Source organism: Pteronotus mesoamericanus, unplaced genomic scaffold, assembly GCF_021234165.1.
Source record: "Pteronotus mesoamericanus isolate MK-2021 breed Mesoamerican mustached bat unplaced genomic scaffold, CSHL_Meso_final contig_40, whole genome shotgun sequence".
NCBI classification, from domain to species: domain Eukaryota; kingdom Metazoa; phylum Chordata; class Mammalia; order Chiroptera; family Mormoopidae; genus Pteronotus; species Pteronotus mesoamericanus.
The window spans coordinates 14,979,195-14,980,532 of NW_026555150.1; positions in this window are offsets into that span (position 1 = coordinate 14,979,195).

A 1,338-nucleotide genomic window follows, 5' to 3' on the forward strand; every position below is an offset into this window, starting at 1 on the left:
ATCTCCATGTGAAATATTTTATTAATTTCAAATGGAAAACACTCTTCAGTGGAAAAAACTGGTACATACCAACTTAACCAAAGGATCTAGTGATACCATGTGCCTCCTGCAATGATACATTGAGACCATAGCATCACTTATGTAGTATTTCTGCCCAAAATGGAAACCTGAATTTAATAACTAGGAAACACAGTCAAACCTAAATTAAAGGACATTTTTCAAATTAACTGGCCAGCACTTTTCAGAAATATGAAGGTCACAAAAGACAGGAAAAGACTAGGGGACTTCCAGATTGCGGAAAACCACAAACCACAGACATATAACAATTAAGTGTAACACACAATACTGGCTTGAATCCTGGACCAGATAAAATATATTTTTCCTGTTACTAAAAGAGCATTATTGGTACCATAGGCGAAATTTTAATGGGGTCTATAGATTAAATGGTATCAAAGTTAATTTCCTAATTTTGATAGTTGTAATGTGGTTATGTAGACTGCCCAAGTCTTGAGAAAATTTTCACTGACACATTTAAGTATAAATGGGGTATTCATGTTTGCAACTTAGATGGTTCAGAAAAATGTGCATATATACATATACAAAAATACACACATACATATGAGAGAGAATGATAAAGCAAATGTGGTTAAATGTCAACAACTGGGAAACCTGGGTGAAGGATATATGGGAATTCTTTGGCTATTTAAACAATTTTTCTGTAAGTGTAAATAAAATAGTTCATATATATATTATGTTCATTTCCTTTTTATTGAATTTATTGGGGTAACACAGGTAAACACAATTATACAGGTTTCAAGTGCACAATTCTACAACATGTCAACTCTCCTTTCATCACCATTTATCCCCCTATACCCTCCTGAAAAGAAAATTGAGTTTTTGTAGCCTGAGTCATACATAAAAGGCTTTTATTTTTTGCTTATCTACCCCTCCATCTAGTTCTAAAAATAATTTATATGAATATATAAAAAACAAGATAAAATAAATTGAAAACAAGTAAGAAATACATGTTATCTTGGCAAGAATCTTCTAAATTGTTAAATTCTACAAAATACTCTTGAAAATTTGACAGATTATGGGAAGAGATTTGTCTTTGTTTTGGGAAAGAGCCCAAACTTCAATAAAGCTATTAGTTCCTTTGTGTCCCTGATACCTTTTTATTTAAAACGTGACTGCAGTTAGACACAGAGAATGTAATACTGGGCAACAGAGGCAGAAAATCATTGTTAATAAGAATGAAAGAAATACACTTTAAAAATTTTACAGAATTTTATGCATGTGTACACACTTTATTAAATTTGCATTGTAAGATATACACAA